The 20901-nt window shown below is 46.7% G+C and overlaps 1 protein-coding gene across 2 annotated transcripts in view; it reads right to left on the reverse strand.

The window, feature by feature from the left end:
• C18H16orf95 (chromosome 18 C16orf95 homolog) overlaps positions 1 to 20901 on the reverse strand; it is a 317656-nt gene that overhangs the window by 56550 nt on the left and 240205 nt on the right. The window contains exon 13 of one of the 2 annotated variants that reach the window (XR_011616662.1): positions 7163 to 7571. The exons of the other annotated variant lie outside the window; for it this stretch is intronic. The gene's annotated coding sequence lies outside the window, so the exon portion shown is untranslated. Of the gene's footprint in view, positions 1 to 7162; positions 7572 to 20901 lie in introns of those variants that run through there. 2 annotated transcript variants of the gene reach the window in all.

The following is a 20901-nucleotide window of genomic DNA, read 5'->3' on the forward strand; positions in this document are numbered from 1 at the left end:
TACACATCCACCCCCTCCCTAAACCTTCCTCATTGACACGATTCTCGTTTCATTTGGCTTGAAAACGAGCTCCAACAACAACAAAAGGCAATTTCCCAGACTCCTCTGCCGCGGACAGTGGTCACATGACCCCATTCAGGCCAATGAGATGGGGGCCAGCGGGCCCAGAGAGGGCGTCCTTTCCAGGGACGCTGCATTTCGAATTTGTGCTTTATCCTCCTCCTGGACAGGCTGAGAGCCCGCAGGTGCGGCATTCACCTTGTCTCCTGAGGCCACAGGCAGCGAGGCCAGGAGAGTAGGAGGGGGCTTCCCGCCCTGCCTGGCCCCAAGGTCGTCTCCATGGCAACAACCTCCCAGGCCCAAAGGTCCAGCCTCCTCCGCCAATCTGAAATGATTGACAGTGATGCCATCCAATTACAACATTTCCTCTCTCCTCGTGGGCACAGAAAAGCAGACCACTCGGGCATACTAAGGTCAAGATGTCGTTGATTGCTTTGTTTGTTTTATTGTATTACTTGTTTCATTTATTTACTTTCTTGGTAAAACCAGCCTGCCGGCTTGCTCAAGACATGAACTATGACGTCCCTGGAGATGGCCTCTTGGGAGAGGAGCTCCCCAGGCCCTCTGAACCTGCTCACCTGGGGATTAAGGAGCAAGCCCAGTCGTTTCCCAGGACCACTGGTGCTCCCTGATCTCAGTGTCTCCGTCTGTAAAATGGGAATAACCAGAGCCAGCCTGTGTGGCCCTGGGGAAAGCGGCACTGAGGACAGACCAGTGTCCAGCAGGGTCCTGCCCCGACTCTCACGTACCCCCTCGTGGGCTCCCTTGCCGTGGTCTTGCACCCTCTACTCCCCGTGCCTGCAAAGCCTCTGCCCCGTCCCTACCCAGGCTGATCCTTTGCACCTCAGCTCAGAGGCCCCATCTCCAGAGCCTTGCCTGAAACTCCCTCCTCCAGGCACCCACCCTCCCCACCAAGCCTGCCACACCCAGGCCTGCTGTCGCCCTTGCGGTGTCGTCCTTCTGATGAGCTGTGGAGGCGTAAGGGGCACCCTGGTCTCTTGTTCACAACCTTAAACCTAGCGCCACTCAAGTGCCCAGCACACAGCAAGGGCTCAATAAATACCCCTTGCTGATTGAACAGCAGCCAGTTGCAAGACTGAATGCACGGATGCTGCTCATGGGCCTGGGTTTGGAGATCTTAGAAACAAAGCTTCGTTTTGCCACACTCATGCCTTCTACCACAAGGTCACACACTTACATCTTGTATCCCTAGGGAAATGCGGCCAGGGGCGTTTTACCAAGTTGGTTTGGGATGACTTGAGTTAACCCTCACGCTCCACAGACAGATGGGTAACCCAGGTGACCCCAGCGCTAAGTGACAAATCTGGTCTTGGATAGAACAGCCCAGAAAGGCCAAGAGGGAGAGCTGCAACACTCAATTACCCTTCAGCGAGGCAGTGCACTTAAGTGGTGAAAGGAGATTCACTGGTTGGAAAAACACTCCAGGGAGAAGAGCTAGCGTGTGCAAAAGCCGCAAGGCATGAGCGAGCATGGGCATTCCCACCAGCCACCAGTGGGCCACGTGCCCCAATGTGTGAGTGCCCCAAGGATACAAGTGCCTGATGGGCACCACCAAGTGGACGATCATTCAGTACTGACTTTGGGCCTGGCCCCCTTTCCTCATGCAAGCCTTCCAGGCAGGAACTAAAAGGAGCCATCCTCTACAGAAGAGAAAAGCAAGACACAGCAAGCTGAGAAACTTACCAGGGTCACCCAGTTGGCTGGAGTCAGAGATATGTTACAGGCAGCAGCTCCTCTGCCCACTTAGGTCTGGGCTTTGGGGGCTGGCCCAGAGATAGTCATAATGCAGCCCTTTATTCAGCACTTGCTACGGGCCAAGTCCTTCATTCACAAGCTCAAGTCTTCCCAACCCAGAAAGAAAGATGGTTAGTTCCATTTCATGTAGGAGGAAACTGTCAAGGCTCAGAAAATTTAAGGAATTTACTGGTCATCAGTAAATAAGAGTAAAGGCCTGTGCGAACCCAAATCTGCCCTCCTCTGAAACTTTGCAGACATCACACCCCACTGTTTTTCAATTTCATCCTCTTATTTATTCACTCAACCAATATTTATTTACCAAAGCACTATGAGGCTCAGTTAAGAATGTGTGGTCCTTGATCTGACAGCCTGGATTCAAATCCCCGTTGCCCCACAACTCTCCACACCAGCTGTGCGGCCGTGCGAATTTCACTCAACCTCTCAGGGACTCAGTTTCCTTGACTGTCAAATGGGAGTCATGACATGTCCTACCTCATTGATTTGTTGGGAGGTAACATTGAGTTATCCCATGCCGTACCTGCTCCGTTGTAAACTCTGGATAATTATTGAGCTTTATTATAAGTGCATCTCACAGACCACTGGAGGCACTGGGAATGTAGCAATCACAACATAGATTCTAGTCATGGGAGATGGTCACCTAACAAATTAAAAACTAAGGAATTTGTTGAAGGACTGAATGACCAAGATTAGAGTTCCAAGAAAAAGTGTGGTGCTCTGGGACGGTCAGGAGAGCTTCTGTCACTGAATAGCAGTGTGGCCCTGTCTAAGCCCCTGACCTGGCTAGGCCTCATGCCCATGTCTGCATGGCAAGTGCCTGGAACCGAATGGTCATGGCAGCTTTTGCTCTGTGAATGTCCAACTGCTGCCCTGGACTGCTCCCACGTTTTCTGTCTCCACCGAGCAAGCCCCTACCAAAGCCCTAGAGAGAGACCTGGGTCCCCAGCACCCTCTCCTGGAGGAGATCCAGACTGGAATGTTTGGGACGCCTCTCATTCAAATGCTCAAGTCTCCAAACTGCTCGGGAGACATTGCACAAGAGACAGGCAGGGATTTCAGTTTCTGGCACTTGTTTGCTCAAAGGATCTCAACCTTCTTCCTCCTGACATGCAGCTTAAACATGTGAGCTGACCCTTAAATGAAATCCCCACAATTTTCCATCTCCTTCCAGGAGAATTTCATGGGATGCAGGGAGAACGGGGAGGAGGTGAAACGTGGTGTATCCTGCAGGATTCACTCCTTTGCTGACAGGACTAAAGGGTGAGGGTTAAACACTGGATGCCAAATGTGTCCGCTGGTTTGTCTGGGTGTGTGTTTTCTCTTCTCTTTTGCCTCTTAACTAAAACAACACCCAAAAAGCACCCTGATTGCATTCAGCTGTAAGAGGGAAGGAAATATATCTCCCCACCTTCGCTTGCAAAGATCAAAGTATCGTTCTCAAAAAACGAAAAGTGGGAAGTTTACAAATACAGGACCCAGAATCTGAAAGCGTTCACAATTACTCCAAGTCAGTGATAGGTGCAGATAGACACCTTTGCTGGCAGTGCCGCCTCCGAGCTGTTTCTGTAAACCCACATGCAAAGACCATGCCTGATCCACCGTCTACCCTTACACACACAGACACACACACAAACACACACACACACACGTCACAAGGGGCAATCATCTCTGCATCAGCTGAAGTCTTGTCAGCTTAGTTGGCAAATTAAAACATAAAAATATTTTAGGCTGAAATTGGTCAAACAGGCATATTGAGTTCATTTTTTAAATCTTGCCCCAAACCAGTTTACTCTGACATATGAAGTCTAAATGTACCTTTCCTTCCTTGCTAATTTCTGAAGCCTGAAATGTTTTCAACTAAATGAGAAAATCTTTGCTGTTGAATGGCCTATTAGAGCTGTCACAAATGTGATTTCTGGAAATAAACAAGATTATAAGAAGGCTGGCTGGCGCAGAAACGTAAGTCAACACTAATAGGTGGTGTAATTAAATTATCCCTTAAGCCAAGATGCCAAATGACACAACTTTTTGGTGTTAATTCTAATATGATCACCTCCGTGGGACTGTACTAATCTGAACGGCTCTCTCGCCAGAGTCACTAATTCTATTTTCTTCAGTTCATACATATCGAATAGCTCTCTCTGTTCTGCTAAGGAAGCAAGTACTTGGGACGTAGAAGTTCATATTTTCTCCGTATCATTTTACAAAGGTTCACTTGATGCAAACGCGGTTCAATAAACAATGTTTATTTTTTACGGGTTAGTATCTTGCTCAAGAAAATTAGAACTAAGTTTCAGGAAGATTTATTTACATTTTGACTATTGTTCACTGGCCACTGCCACTCAATACTTAAATGACTTTCTCCCCAAAGGGCAAAATCTTTAAAGCAGAACAGAATTTATTTAAACAGCTGGTTTTTTGCACAATCATTTTATTAATACTTAGACTCGAGTTATGAATAGTGAGTGACTTGCACAATTTTTAAATTCATACAACTGTAAAACTAACATGTCATTCAATTAAATTTTTAAAGAAGTATACAAGATTAATTACTACCAGGCTTGATGAAGTCATTGTTCTAAGCTATATTTACATATTTATAAGTCTCTAAGTGGTATTTCAAATCGGAGGCAAATGAATACTCCTTCATCTTTTTTTTTCCAGAATAAAGGATAACATCATTCTTAGGAAAAGGAATAAATCTTTTTGTTGATGTTGTTGAATGCCAGTTTGTTTACAATACTTGTCAACATGCACACTACTTCTTTTTAAATTAAAAAAATGATATGGCAAATCATTACTTAAAACAAAGTAAGAAATGTCATCCCATGGAGAATCTAAACATTGAAATTATTCAAAAATATTTTAAAATTATTTTAATTTTAATATGAAATATGTTGAAGAGTGACACACACCATCCTTAGCTGAGATTCTCTCTAGCAAGAGATGGGGATAGAAAAATGTTTGTTTTTGAAATAAACTAGAAACTTTTCTGAGTGAGGAAAAGGAGAAGGTTACCCTGGAATCATTCAAGGGAGATGGAAGTTTAACACATCTAAGCAGCTGGTTTACTATTTTAGCAGGTGCTGATGTAATGAAATACAACGTCCAGGGTGCATATCCACGCCACCACTGCATGAAAAGGAAAATGCTTTTTTGAGAAGGCGAGACTACTATTATCTATATCTGCCTGGTTTCATTTGATCATTTTTATGCACATAACATTTCATGTAGCATAAAATGTACATTCTTCATGATTCCTCTAGGAGAAAGGTGAGGATCTTTAAAAAAAAAAAAAAAAATGGGCAACTGATAAAATACTGAAATTCCTGCTACGTTATTCCATTTTTATCTCAAACATTTCCAGGAAGTATTTCTTTAAACTCTGGCTGGGCACCATCTCAGACTGTTTCAGGAGGGTTAGCTATTTGTTAATTAACACTTGGCTTAAATACTTTATATGCTCTTTGATAGCTTAGCACGTTTCAGGAGAGGCCTCAAAAAGTTTTTCTTCTTGGGTTTAGAGTCCGATGGATACACCCTGGGAGAGGCGACGGGGTGGCCCCTGTGACTTGGAGCCGCGACGCGGTGTCGTCCCCACCCCCACCCTCGTCACTCTAGAAGTAACAGCGCCATCTACTGGGCAGCGGACAAACCTCCCCACCCAGGGACGGGCCATCCAAACTAGAAAGCTTAAAAAAGCATTTAAGAGGTAGAATACCATAGTTTACGGAACAGAAGAACAAGAACAAAACTCTCTAATCAAAATCACAGGGACCTGGAAATAACTTCTTTGCACATATTGGTCTACAGCAATTTGGTTTTGGTGTTTTGGGTTTTTTTTTTTGTGGGGAGGGGAGAGTTGATTTTGGTTTTTTGGTTTGTTTTTGTTTTTGTTTTGAGACTGTCTCACTCTGTCATCCAGGCTGGAGTGCAGTAGTGCGATCTCCACTCAACGCAGTCTGGACCTTCTGTGCTCAAGCAACCCTCCTGCCTCAGCCTCCCGAGTAGCTGGGAACACAGGCGCACATCACCACGCCCAGCTAATTTTTAAATTTTTTTGTAGAGACAGGGCATTGCTATGTTGCCCAGGCTGGTCTCGAACTTGAGCTCAAGCGATCCTCCTGCTTCAGCCTCTCAAAGTGCTGGGATTACAGGCAGGAGCCACCACACCTGGCCTATAGCAATTTTGAAAACTGGCTCAAGCCCATTCCTCTATCCCCTGAAATAACCCCCCAAAGAGAAGACTTTTTAAAAAGGTAAGAAAACTGCTTGTTTTATTTTTAAGAGTTTTATATTAGCTATAAATTTCTGCAGCAAAGATTTGGTTCCACCCAGTCAGCTCCCACCTTTTTCTCCCCATCGTCCTTGGGGTTAAGGTGTAGGGGAGCTGGGTATAGACACACAGACACACACACATGCACACACATGCACACAGACACACACACACACAGACACGCGCGCGCACACACACACACACACACACACACACACAACACTCCTTGGGATGGAGCTCTTTAATCCCTCCTGGACTCTGAAAGCTTTTGTGAGCACAAGCGTACAAAACTAGGATAACCCAAATATTATTCTAAATTCTTTTTCTCAGATGTTTAAGCAAAACAACTTTCATTTTCAAAAATGAAATTGAAGTTTATGTAACTTTTCCTTATAAATATCATCACATTCCATGATGCATCTGTCTGATGTTGATTTCTGGACTTTGTTACACGAATAACCATCCTGCCTTCCTCCTTCTTTTCCCTCCTAACTGATCATTGGATTTGCCTTGAAATTCCAGTATTAATTGCTTTATCTTGGAAATGAAAGGCAGGGTATTCTTTTCACAGAGAACTCTATTGTTTTATAATTTCCTATACTACTTGGAATAGTTTCGTGGAAAGGAAAGGAATCAACTGTGGCCTAGCACATTAACTTATGTTTTCTTTGCAGTCCTCTCAATAATTTGACAAGATGTACAGAAGATTTTTTAAAGGCAACTTATATTAACAAATAAAAATTACAATTAAATTTACTGAGTATTACAATTCACCCATTTTAAGAGAGAAACTTTTTTTTACTGAATCTGATTTTTCTTTATTACACATCATTAAAAAAAATTGTGTCCTAGGACCCTAAAACCAGGCTTGCTATTGTATTACAGGCACACGTTACTTCATTTCGGGTGTGTGTGCATGTGTGCACCGAAGTATTTAAATTTCCTAAGTTAATTTCTCACTGAATAGAGTTTGAAAGATCTGGATATTATAAAGGCAAACTCATTTTCTGCTGGAATGAAATGAGAAAATGAAAATTTTAAAAATTCATTTTATTAGGTAAATTCAGTAAGGACTCACTGGGAGCCCCTGAAATAAACCAGCCCGCTTCTGCTTACTTTCTCCATCTCTCAGAGTCTTAAAATGAAAATCATAATCACCCCCTCCCCGTCCAATCCGATGTTTGCGTAGAAATTGTAGAGTCTCTTTTCCTAAAAGTGGAGAATGGTGCTGAGAGCCGAGGGGGTGAGTTCACACAAGAAGCCCTGGAGAAAGGGAACTCCGTGCTGAAGGCAGGAAAGGCGGCGAGATGGAGGAAGGGGTCAGAGGCGCCAGGGAAGACCGGGGGGCACTCACAGTTCCCGAGTCCGCTTCTGTCTCCTGGTCCCGATTCCAAAAGGAAATGTGACTCTTTTGTGCAGAACCAGAAATGAACATCCAGGAAGTCGGCAAAATCACTAACTAAACAACCAATGGAGGAATAACAACAAATTAAAATTGCAAATTTGGTTTTTTTTTTTTTTTCCATAATGGAACAGAAAATGAATTGAAGGGAGGGGAGGGGAAAAGGACAGTTTTCAGTATATTTTAATTTTTTCCTGTGACCTGAGCTGGGCCCCAGGTTAATCCAAGTTCGAATCTGGAATCTTTGCTCTCCTACATCTACATCATATAAAGGGTCACTTGACTGCAATAAATTCAGGCTGATTGCAAACCCCAAACTTCACTGTATGAACAGTCCAAGTTCCTGCCGCCGATCTGAAATGAGTTTTCCTATGAAAATATACTTTAGAACTCAGCGACCCCCACCCCAACGAAGGCCTTCAATGACAGGAAATGTTTGCCATTTTAAGCACTTTTTATTTGCATTTGCTCTGAAGCTGAGGGAGTTAGGGGAGAAATGTACATTTCATGTTGGTTGTGAAATTAAGATGGATGGAGGGGACATATGTGTGTTTCGAGGACCCAGTCGGGACATCCTGGGTCCTGAAATTAGCCTCGGCGACAAGAGTGACTTTGCTTCGAATTCCCACAGAAGCAAGAAAGATTGCCTGTTGCGGTATGGCCGTATTTTACATTCTCTTGTGTTGTTGATAAGTTGGAAGAGAAACTCTTCCTCTTTTCAGCCCGTTAGTCTTATGAAAAATGCCATCTTGCAGTGTTTGTGGGGTGGAGATGTGTTTGTGCGAGTGTTTTCTCTCTGGGATCAAAAGAGGAAAAAAAGATTTTTTTTTTCCCCAAAATCAACTAAACACTGGAGCTCCGAAACACACAGCATGTGTATAAAATTGTCCTTCAGAAATCCATCTTGAATTTTTTTAAAGTCCTCTCTTTGATCAAAAGCCGGCAAAGAATTACATTTTTCTCCATTCTGTTGCATTTCACATGGACTAACACAGGGTGAGTCTAAACAAACACGCGGCCTGGCCATGAATGCTTCTTTCAGTTCGAGTAGCTTGAGGTGGGCTGGATGCATTTAGGCGGGTGAGGGGAGAGGATGACAGTTGGGGGGATTCATTAGAAGGAGGGGAGGAAGGCTACAAACTTTAGGGGAAGCTAAGACAGAAATAAACCCGTGATGGAAAAAAAAAAAAATGTAAAACTGCCTCCCCGCACGGAGGCTGCGCCGCGCAGCTACACTGTTGAAATTCTTCTGCCTGAAAGATAAACGGCCTACTTTATTCAAGAGTGTCAAGTAGGGAAAACAAAACAAAACAAAAGCCCTTCAAAGTATATTTTCAGAAGATAATCTACTAAGAGGGGTGTGCGGGGGAGAAGGGCCGGCTCCGGGTAGGACATTCTGAACAAGGACCGCCGAGAACCTAGAGCTTTAATGGAGACAACCAAGAAAAGCCAGGACTGGGCTGAGGCTCTTCAAGGGACAAGAAACAGGCTGACTCCATCCAAGCCCCCATGGAAATGGCTGCTCAGGACCCCCCATGTGCAGCGTCTAAGCCGCCAACAACACAGGGCCTCCCTGGCACCCCGGAGGGTGTGCGAAGCTGGGGTGCAGATCTCGGGCCGTGGGCATCTTGAGCCGCCACTGAGAGTGATGCCCTTTGTGTGGCGTCTTCTCCAGTCGGAGGAAGGAGATGCCAGCTGGGCCAGTGGCTCGGAAGAGGTGCCCTGTCATCTCTGCAGACAGCCGGCATCTCCGAGCAAGACTTAGCGTGTGAAGGTGAGGGGACCTTCCCCTCTACCCAAGCACAGGACAGTCCCCGTGACCCCGGAGACTGCCGTAGAATCTACCTCACCCACAAGTGCAAGGACCCCGCAGAAGAGGGGCAGTGATCCCTGCTATGCCCCCCACAGCCTGGGAGCCGCCACCCTGCCTGTTCATGTCCTAGGGACCCAAAGAACTTCCCCCAAACCCAGCCAATTGTATGGACAGTCTTTTGCCTGGCATGGGGGCCAAGTGGACAATATCACACGGAGGACACTGCTGAAAATGTCAAAGGAGAACCGTCTGAGGCAGCTTTGGCATTTCTCATTTTGCTGCATGCAGAGTGCGCATAGCCCTCCATGCTCAAGGCGGGCGCCAACGGGGGCAAGGAAACGTTCCCTGGGGCCGCAGGCCTGGGGCATGATTTATTAGCGGTGGCACAGGCCCGGGTGGAGTGCAAGGGAAAGGTAAGGTGTTTTCTAGAGGCTTGAGGCAGAGAAGAGGGACCAGGACACTTGTTACAAACGCTGACAAGACCAGCTGTCACGTGGACATTTGGGGACCCCATAACCTAGCAGCCGTCTCCACCGAGCCACCTCTCCTCTCCCCCACCACCTCTCCAGGTCCTGGGCCACCGTGCCAATGAATATTCCCCGGGCTCTTGGCTGCTCCGACTCTAGTTTTCAACTTTGTTGTGGCTGACATGACCCCATGCCTGCGGCTGGCAGGGAGCTGACAGTTTGGTGAAGGTGAGAGAGTGAGAGAGAGGGTGTACCCATGGGGGAACAGAAAAGAAGAATGTTTTAGAAGGAGACAGAGCCCAGTTCCTTGGCCCAGAAGGCAGACACCATTCACTTTTCTCTTTCACTGGTCTTTCCCTTAAATGCCAAAAATAAACCTGGGACGACCTAAATGTACGTGCAAAAAGAGTTTAGAGACTTTATGCGTACGCACGCCCAAATGCGTTTTATTTTTACTTTATTTATTTGAAACACCAGGCCGTGTCCTCCTCATAGAGGCCCTTTTTCTGTGTTGCCCTCCCCGCTCCCAGGGAGCTTCCCTCTTTAACGTAAACGAAGGCATTTCCCAGAGCCTTTTGCTGGAATGTTCCAAAATGCAGCATCGACACATTTCTATTTCGTTTTATTGCAGACTTTATTTTACGGCCCTGAGTGTGTGGGGTGTGTGGAGCCCGGGCCAGGGAGGAGGGTCCGGCTGCGGAGGAGCTCCCTGACGGTGCTGTCGGCCTCAAATAAATCCCGAAAAGTGACGCTCGAGCTGGTGAGAGAATTTGGGAAACCAACAGACAAAATATACAGCACAGCCCGTGGGCCTCCCCTTTACGAGCCACGGAGAGCTTCTGGGCTGGAGGGCCCCGGCCTGCGAGGCCACTCATTAGCGCTTGATGAATTGGACATGGGGCCGATGGCCCTCCTGGGGCAGCCAAATGCTCGAAAACCAAGTTTTATTAACCTAATAAAACGAGAGGGAAAAAAGTCAGGAAAATTTCAGCTGGAAGAATAAATGCAGGAGAGCGCAGTCAGTGAACCGACTTTGAGTATATTTAGAATTATACGGGAGGCCAGGAGCAGCTCCCAAGAAGACGCTGCGTGCGCCCCTAATGTCTGATTTTGGCAGATCAGCTAGCAAATGCGACAACAGCCCACAGGGATGTGTTACAAATTAGTGCTTTTTCATCTGATTTAACACCAAAGCTAGGGAATGCGAGAGGAAAATGGCCAAGGCCTGTCTTCCCAGCAACTTGGAGTTGTGCAGCACAAAAGGGATCCCGCCCCCAACCATCCGAGGTCGGGGAGGGGAATGTGTCAGCCCCCAGGAATCTCATCCAGCGCCTGCCTTTCAGAAAGTGAAGGATCATGAATTAGAGCAAATAAATCAAGCGCACTCAGGCATGAGAGGGTTTCTTTTATACACAAATACCTTCAGGACCCTACACTTTGGAACCAACCAGGGTCTGTGAGTGTCTATTTTAGGACAGTGGCTAGTGGGAGCTGCGGTCGCGTAGTTCCCGGAGCCGTGAGTGGCCACGTCCCGCAGGCCACTGCTGTGTGGACGTAAGAACCCGCTTTGTCCGCAGGACTTTGCGAAGCCACCCGCTTACTCCTCTTGGACCCCCAGAAAGCAAGAGAGCGATTTATGATCTCTGGATCCCCGGGCAAAGGCAGCTGGCGGCCTGTGTTTGCAGCGTCGCTGCACAGGGCAGGGAGGACAGCCCAGTTCCAGATGCATCGGCGAGAGCACGCGCAGAAGAGGGGCTCTGCCTTCTGTCTGGTTCCTGCGTAGGTGCTCGCCAGCCTCAGTGCTGGCACCGCTGCACGGTCACGGATGTGGCAACGCACCCACAGCATCAACAAGCCCCGGCACCTACAACCGCTGCTTCCTGCGTCCAGCAGAGAAAGGAAAGTCTAGCCAGACCCTATGAGCCGGCGCACACCTCCCCATAGGCCGTCCCTTCGTGTACATATGTACATATATGCACTCATATGTTCTGTAGACGTCCCCGTGTTGTCCTCTGCTCCCTTCCTGAGCCATGTTCTATCCTCTGGGTGCAGTGCCTCCTAACGCAGCCACATTTCAGGTCCTCACGGAGCACTAATGTGAAGAAGTCGGTCCGCACTTGGGTATTCATTAGGTATCCAGTTCCTGGGCTTTTTATACAGCTCTGAAAGTTGGGACTGTTTCTTTTTTTTTTTTTTTTTAATTTTTTTTAGTTGCTTTGAAATGTCACCACTACAGGGGATTTTTAGAGTGGCAAATCTATTTGTATGATACTATAGGGGTGGATATTTTTCTTTATTTGTATGATACTATACTGGTGGATATTTTTCTTTACATTTGTCCAAACCCATAGAATGTACAACACCAAGAGTCAACCCTGCAAACTATGGACTTTAGTTAATAATAATGTATCCATTTTGGCTTATGGGTTATAATAAATATAACAAACCAATGCAAGGCGAGAATAATAGGGGAATGGGAAGGATTAGAAGGGAACTTTGTATTTCTGCTCAGTTTTCCTGTAAATGTGAAACTGCTCTAAAAAATAAAGTCTAGAAATGAAAAAATTCATTGCTAAAATGACAGGATTTTTTTCTTCGCCTGTTCTTTTCCAGTTTGGTATTTCCTGAGAAAAGACTTTCAGAAAGTAGCCACGTTCAAAACAAAACAAAACAACTCCCAGCAATGCACAGCTATTCCTGCCTCCCACCTGAGGCTACTCCGTGCAGGGTCCCATCTCGGAGGACATTTTCCGAGACTGATCTTAGCAAAGACAGGGGTGCTTGGAGTGTCTGCTGCAGTGACGACAATGAGAGCCAAGTTGTTGAAATCGTATTCTCATTTATTTTTATTTGTTACGCTAACGTCCCATGGCGCTGAGTGCAGTGACAAGATCACTTTAAATAAACTGAAATTCTGCTTTCCTTTCGCAGTTGACTCGAACCAATTTACAGTCCAGTGTAAGCCTGTCAACTGGGATTAAAGAATAATTCTACCCCGTCCTCAGAGGCCAGAAAGAAGGGTTGAGTCTGCCCACCCACAGTCTGCAAACTTGCCACACGTTTACGGAGGAGGTCTCCTTTGAGAGGGGACTCCAGGGTGATGGTTTACCTGGGAGCTCCTGGCTCAACATGGGCCTCCCTGTCAGCCTTTGGCAGGAGATGGGCCCTCCCTGCGGGGTTTGGCGGGAGATGGGCCCTGTCCCTGGTTAGAGAGAGAGAGAGAGAGAAAGAGACAGAGATAGAGACAGAGAAGAGAGAGACAGAGACAGAAACAGAGATAGAGGGATAGAGAGAGATAGGCAGAGATAGAGAAAGAGAAGGAGGGAGAGAGAGACAGAGAGAGAAGGGGAGGGAGAAAGAGGGACACGGGAGTGCATATAAACCAGGGGCAGTGCCACCCTGGTGTCCTCCCTGGGGACAGACATCTGCAGACGCCATCACTCCATTGTGGACGTAGGCATGGCTGCTGGGCTGACCCTGGAACCACGCTCCATCATGGACTTGAGTGTGGCTGCTGGGCTGACCCTGGGACCATGCTCCACACCAAGTGTCAGCCCAGCCCTCTTGCAGTTTCTTCCATTTCTGCAGCCAAGGTGATGCCACCGGGTGGTGGTGGGACAAACTCAGGCGCCCTCCTCCGGCTCCTCTGGGTGGAGGTTGGAGGATGGGGGTGGTCACATGACTTCAGAAGCTGTGCACACAGAGAGACGCTGGGAGGATGTTGCTGTGGCCAGCTCCAGTCCTGCATGGTGCAGCCCTGTGCAATGGGATTCCTCTCTGCACTTGAACCCAGGCCAGTCGCAGCTTGGGGGAGCAGATCCTGACCCCTCCACAATGCGGGTATGCATTTCCAGCCAGCTCCCATTTCACAGAAGACCAAAAAAGGAGGGACAGTGGGGAACTCCTTGCACCGGGATTTGGAATCTCAGGCCCCTGTGAACAGGAGCCCCATTCCTGCCCTTCCTGGCTCAGAGAACTTCAGCCGTTTCTGAACCTCTGATCCTGGCTTACTCCCCTCATGGTTAAAATTTCACCTACTTCCCAGGCTGTGAGGATTAGAGGTAATCAATGCTATCTAGCCTAAAATACACACTCAGAATTTTAAAGGTGGGCGTTGTTAATATTCCGTGAGGCTGTTGACCATCTCTTGCGGGTGGGGGGTGGCCAGGCACCAGGAGAGGCACAGTGAGAGTGCCGGAAACATCTGACACATTGGGATCCTTCCATTCACAATCCTTCCTCGTTGTTATTCTCTAGTCTGAGCCACAGATGTTTATATGGCACTTCTTAACTGGTGGTTGGCATTTAAAAATAAACTTCAGCTAGTACGAACCATAAACAAGAAAAAATTGTCAGAGTTGATGTTTATATGGTGCTTCCAACCAGCCAGTCTAAGTACCTAGCACATGTTAACACCTATAACCCTCACCACACTGCACCAAGCCCCTAGGAGGGAGGGGCTGTTGCATTCCCATTTTACAGGTCAGAAGTCAAGGGAGAAGTGATTTGCCAACTGCTGTTTAGCTCGTAAGTGGCAGAGTTGGGATTTTTTTTTTTTTTTTTTTTTTTTAATTTTAGATGGAGTTGCACTCTGTATCCCAGCCCGGAGCTCAGTGACACGATCTCGGCTCACTGCAACCTCTGCCTCCCAGGTTCAAGTGATTCTCCTGCCTCAGCCTCCCAAGTAGCTGGGATTACAGGTACATGCCACCACGCCCAGCTAATATTTTTTGTATTTTTAGTAGATACAGGGTTTCACTATGTTGGCCAGACTGGTCTCCAACTCCTGACCTCAAGCAATCCACCCACCTCGGCCTCCCAAAGTGCTGGGAGAGCTGGGATTTTAACCCCACCACCTGGTCCCGGGTCTTGGCACCTGGCCACTATGCCGTGACCGCCTCTCGTAAGCAGAGGTGACTTGAGGGGCCGCCTCTTGCTAAGGCTGGTTATGAAAACCCAAGAGCTAAGAAAAACACGTTCCACTCCATTCATTTCTTCACCAAAACTGTTTTAGGAAACAGGAATCAGAAAGGAAGCCCAAGGGGAAAACACTGGATTCAGAGGAGACTTGACTGGAAAATAGGCTTGACAGAGCCCAAAGACATGGGAGGGTCGTCTTCCTACCTGGGCACCAGCATGCAGTTGGACGACATACGCCAGCTCAGGATCCCACTTGCCTTTCCAGATGTCACCTGGCAGCGGATCTCTCCTGACAGCCTGGAAAGATTCCAGGGCTTACAGCCCCTACCTATGGCCCTTCTATAGGAGAATGGACAGTTTCCAAAGTCACTGTGACAGGGACTTGTGCACAATAAAATGAGGTTAAGCCCACAGACTTTAGAGCTAAAAATACCTGGTTTTGGTAGCTGAGTTCTTGCTTTTGGGCAGACTGAGCTAGAGGAGCCTTGACATTTCCATTGGCAGAAAGGGGACCCTCGTATCTAATTCATGGGAGGCTTGTACGATGACACGCAAAAGCCTCGTCCAGTGGCAGGCAGAGAAGAGACACTCAACGAAGATATTGACTCCTGGTGAATGTTCCCGCAGCTCCTGCTACCGTCTTCCAGACTGGGAACTCCATTAGATCAAGAAGCAAGTCATCCCATTTTTTAAACTATTAAAAAAAAAAACAGGCCAGGCGCGGTGGCTCACACCTGTAATCCCAGCACTTTGGGAGGCCAAGGGGGGCGGATCACAAGGTCAGGATTTCGAGACAAGCCTAGCCAACATGATGAAACCCCATCTCTACTAAAAATACAAAAATTACCTGGGCATGGTGGAATGTGCCTTTAATCCCAGCTACTCAGGAGGCTGAGGCAGGAGAATTGCTTGAACCTGGGAGGCAGAGGTTGCAGTGAGCCAAAATTGTGCCACTGCACTCCAGCCTGGGCGACAGAGTGAGATGCCTTCTCAAAATAAATAAAAATAAAAAATAAAATAAAATAAACATTTCTTATCTTAGAATGGGAAAAGCCTTTCAAAGTATAAAACAAAAAAAAAGAAAGATAAATAGATCATATACTTTAAAACACCTGCATACAATTTATAACACTTATTTGACAAAAAGTCAGAAAACAAAATTAAGGCCAGGCGCAGTGGCTCACGCCTGTAATCCCAGCACTTTGGGAGGCCGAGGCAGGCGGATCATGAGGTCAGGAGATCGAGACTATCCTGGCTAACATGGTGAAATCCCTTCTCTACTAAAAATACAAAAAAAAAAAAAAAAAAAAATAGCCAGGCGTGGTGGCGGGCGCCTGTAGTCCTAGCTACTCGGGAGGCTGAGGCAGGAGAATGGCGTGAACCTGGGAGGAAGAGGTTGCAGTGAGCCAAGATCGCGCCACTGCACTCCAGCCTGGGCGGCAGAGCAAGACTCCATCTCAAAAAAAAAAAAAAAAAAAAGGAAAGAAAGAAAAAAGAAAACCAAATAAAACAAAATTAAAATACAAACGAACAAGTCAGAAAAATCTGCAACTTAAATAACATACAAAGCACCCTCCATCTGTAAAGAATGCTTACAAATCCCCAAGAAAAATGTACAATGGGACACGACGGGGAAGAAATACAAATGCCCTATAAACACTTTTTAAAAACATCATCCTGACTAGCAATCAAAGGAGTACAAATTAAAACAATCACTAGATTGCCACTTTTTGCTTTAAATTGACGAGAAGAGGGTTTAAAAAAATATTTCATGACAGCGAAGTTGTTTTAAATTCAAACAGCCTTCCTGGTAAGAAATTCAACAACATGTTTTATAAGTTTTACAAGTGATCACACACTTTGATTCATCTTCTACATTATCCTGTGGAGATAATGCAAGAATTATTGTCTTTACTGGGCGATTTTTGCAGCAATACAAAACTGGACGCAACTTCAGTATAGGAGTTGTGTGATGATAAGAGTCTTACAGAAGGAGCAGGACCGAAATGTAAAAAAAAGAAATTATGATAAATCTGTGGAGAATATTATGCCACCATTAAAACAATAAAGTAATTTGAAGAGTATTTTTTAAATATCAAATATTCACATTGCATTAGGTGAAAAAACATGCTACAAAAGAGTACCTAGAATGAAATGTCTGATTTTGTAAAATGCACAGAAACAAAAGACTAAGTAGTTATGACCAAAATCATAGCAGTAGTTATCTGACTGAGGAAATTCACATTTATTTTATTAATATTATTCATACTTTGCATTTTCTACATTTTCTACAATGTCCATGTATTAATTTTATAATATAAAATTTTATATTTTTAATATGTAGACCTTTTGTCTTTGTAATTCTGGGAATTAATAACATATAGAAATAATATTGAACATTTTAAAAATTATATTATACTTATAAATAATACTTATAAATATTACATATAAATATCAACCAATATGAAAGACAGGCTTGTACACAAAACATGTCTATTATATCATCATTTATAATAAAAGCAAAAAGTGGGCCTGGCAGAAATGACAGCCTGAGAGTCAAAGAAAATGGGAGACTGACTAAATAAATCCTTACATAACCATAAAACACCTCACATGGTGCTTCTGGGATCGCAGAGGGCAGCCTGAATTGTAACACCATTGTGCCATCGACAGGGAAATATGTATAGAAAATACCTACTGTATATAGCGTGTGCAGCATTTTATAAAATAACCCAATGCTTAGACAAACACTGGAAACAAATACACCAAAACATCTAACTCTGTTTCGATAATAAGATTTCTGAGAACCCCTTTTTTTCAATTCATAATATGATTAGGTAACGACCTGCATAATACATAGAGAAAATTTGGGAAAAACAAAGTAATATAAATAAGAGGAAAATAAATACCTCTTTCTCCTGAATGATACCCGTTTTCCACATACTGGGTGACTACTGAAGCCCACCTGATCGTGTCAGAAGAGTTTCAAGTGGCCTCCTAACCTTGCTGGGGGCCAGCGTCCAGCCCTTCAGGAATGCCCCGCTCCTGCCTCGTCCCTCTGCTACTGCAAGGACCAGGACTTTCAGGCATCAGCAGATGGCCCAAGAGGCTCTTTGGGAGACAACCCTGAGCCTGAAGCTAGTGTTAGCTTTAGCTTTGCCTGACTGCCCCCCACCACCAGGGATCCGCTCACCCTTCCCTTGCGTGGAACATGTGTGGTGCTCCACACACCTTCTTTTCTTTTCTTTTTTGTTTTTTTTTTTCATCTACAGATAGTGATGTAACTGGTGTATTTGTGCACAAAAGTAACCTAGCATTCCGGATGAGTACACAGGAGACAATGACTGCACGCCCCAGCGACGTGCTGGGTCTGGACCCAGTGGGTGGCCCCAGAGTCTCTTTGTTGTTCCGCTTTGTTTTCAGCAGCTCAGGTTATGATGATGAGACAAGCCAGCTCTGGCAGACAGCGCGGGTGTGTGGATGACCCGCCTCACTCACGGCGGGCCCCTTTCCCTCACACCTCAGTGTCCCAGTTTCAGCCACGGGGTTAAAAATAACCACAGTAACAAACAAAAGCAAAATAACAACAAGAAAACTTCAACAGCATTAAAAGGGAATTTACTGACGGAAAACCCAAAGCCTAGAAAGAGACCTAAGGAGACCCCAATCCGCATGGCTGCAAGACCCAAGGTGACTCCAATTCGCATGGCTGCGAGACCTAAGGTGACCCCAATCCACGTGACTGCAAGGCCTAAGGTGATCCCAATCCACACGGCTGCAAGACCCGAGGTGACCCCAATCCACATGGCTTTGAGACCCAAGGTGACCCCAATTCGCATGGCTACAAGACCTGAGGTGACCCCAATCCACATGGCTACAAGACCTGAGGTGACCCCAATCCACATGGCTGCGAGACCCAAGGCGACCCCAATCCACATGGCTGCGAGACCCAAAGTGACCCCAATCCACATGGCTGCAGACCCAAGGCGACCCCAATCCACATGGCTGCAAGACCCGAGGTGACCCCAATCCACATGGCTGCAAGATCCAAGGTTACCCTAATCCACATGGCTGTGAGACCCAAGGTGACTCCAATCCACATGGCTGTGAGACCCAAGGTGACCCCAATTCGCATGGCTGCGAGACCCAAGGTGACCCCAATCCACATGGCTGTGAGACCTAAGGCGACCCCAATCCACATGGCTGCAAGACCCAAGGTGAACCCAATCCACATGGCTGTGAGACCCAAGGTGACCCCAATTCGCATGGCTGTGAGACCTAAGGCGACCCCAATCTGCACGGCTGCAAGACCCAAGGTGAACCCAATCCGCATGGCTGCGAGACCCAAGGTGACCCTAATCCACATGGCTGCAGACCCGAGGTGACCCCAATCCGCATGGCTGTGAGACCCAAGGCGACCCCAATCTGCATGGCTGTGAGACCCAAGGTAACCCCAATCCGCAGCTGTGAGACCTAAGGCGACCCCAATCTGCACGGCTGCAAGACCCAAGGTGAACCCAATCCACATGGCTGTGAGACCCAAGGTGACCCCAATTCGCATGGCTGTGAGACCCAAGGTGACCCTAATCCACATGGCTGTGAGACCCAAGGTGACCCCAATCCGCATGGCTTCAAGACCCAAGGTGACCCCAATACACATGGCTGCAGAGACCTAAGGTAACCCCAATCCACACTGCTGCAGAGCAAGTCGGAAAGCACCTGTCACTGGTTGAGCGTGGACATTGCCTCTTTCGTGGCTAGGGCCAGTGGCCAGCGGTGACTAGTATTGTCAAAGAAAGCTGAGGACAAGCTCTGACCCTCAGAGGGTGTGAGCAGATGGGAGGAGAATGCTGGGGCCTCGCCCCCAGCAGAAGGAAGAGGGCCCCACAATGACAAAATTACATTTTCTTCTTGCCTAACAAATCCTTTTCCTTCCACCAAATTGTCAAATTAATGTGATTTTAGTGTGTCCAAATTAATGTGACCAATCATAAAACTACTTCTCCATACCGCTACTTGGATTATTCTCCTCTCTCTTTATAGGCATAAGTATTTTTTGTCTCCTCCCACCCCCATTTTAATATTTTTGTTTGTTAGTTTCTCTACTACCCCTTCCTCCAGCCCCACCGGCGGGACCTGAGCAGGGTTTATCTGCTGTGAATTCTTCCACACCATCCTATGGTCACCTCAACCCATCTGTAGCTTGAGTTTTTCTTCTTTTCAAAACTACTCAATGGGCCAGGCATGGTAACTCAAGCATGTCATCCCAGCACTTTCGGAGGCTGAGGCAGGAGGATGACTTGAGCTCAGGTGTTCAAGACCAGCCTGGGTGACAAAGCAATACCCCATCTATACAAAAAGAAAAATTTAAAAAATTAGCAGGGTGTGGTGGTACACACCTGTAGTCCCAGCTACTAGGGAGGCTGAGGTGGGAGGATGGCTCGGGCCAGGAGGTCGAGGCTGCAGTGAGATTGTGCCACTGCACTTCAGCCTAAGTGATGGAGCCAGACCCCATCTCAAAAATTAAAAATAACTCAACAACTTGCCATTTTACTCAGTTAACACACACGTGTGCAATGCCAACACATAAAGCGCTAACACGCTCACACTGCCAGCAGCATACTGCTCAGCATTGTGGCTACTGAGTCACCATCTGTCCTACCATTCCCCGTCACTCTAAAGACGCTGATGGCTGCTCTCGCCCTTGCTCACCAGATGGTCAGTGACTCCCCCGATGTCATTACTCCCCAGCGCTCAAAGTTAGATTCCTCCACATCAGACTGCAGGGTCAAATTTTATGCGTGTTTCAAATTTCCAAAACAATGGTCAGATTTTCCTCTCTCACAAACGTACAGCAATTTAGGCAGCCAGATGCAGTTTACGAGCGGCTGCTTTCCCACACACACCCCCAGCCTTAGGTGTTATCGATCTTTTATTTTCCCCATCTGAATTCTCTCCAGATTCATATCTCTGTCACATCTCAGCCGGAAGGAAACATCTATTTCCCCCTCCATTAGCGCTGGCTCCAGTTCCCTTCCCCGCTACGTGCGGGGGATCCTGGTGGCTGAACTGGGGCTCCAGGAGAAGGCAGGACACCACCTGTGCAAATGCTGGTCAGTCTGTTTCCCCCCACACCTCACTCCTCAGAGGATTTGAAGTGGTTGCCCTGATCTTCCTGGGTTCTCCT

The sequence above is a fragment of the Macaca nemestrina genome, chromosome 18 (assembly GCF_043159975.1).
Source record: "Macaca nemestrina isolate mMacNem1 chromosome 18, mMacNem.hap1, whole genome shotgun sequence".
Lineage (NCBI taxonomy): Eukaryota > Metazoa > Chordata > Mammalia > Primates > Cercopithecidae > Macaca > Macaca nemestrina.